The sequence below is a fragment of the Penaeus monodon genome, chromosome 25 (genome assembly GCF_015228065.2).
Source record: "Penaeus monodon isolate SGIC_2016 chromosome 25, NSTDA_Pmon_1, whole genome shotgun sequence".
In the NCBI taxonomy this organism is placed as follows: domain Eukaryota; kingdom Metazoa; phylum Arthropoda; class Malacostraca; order Decapoda; family Penaeidae; genus Penaeus; species Penaeus monodon.
Window position 1 is genome coordinate 4,384,052 of NC_051410.1, and position 251 is coordinate 4,384,302.

Here is a 251-nt window from a genome sequence, read left to right on the forward strand (position 1 = left end):
TATATATATATTTTCAAAGACAAGTGGATGAGACTGTAACGATGATAATTAACTGGAACACATGAGAAAGGAAAAACGAATATATTAATTGTTGAATACATATTTCAGAGCACAAAGGTTTATATTGAAGTAAATGCCTTTCGGTAATTAATCGTCCCAAAGAAGTAATCATAAATAAATAAAGGACAATAATGATAATTCAGTAAAAGGAGCAAAGCTGAAGGAAGTTGGAATGTTGTGATTAAACATGA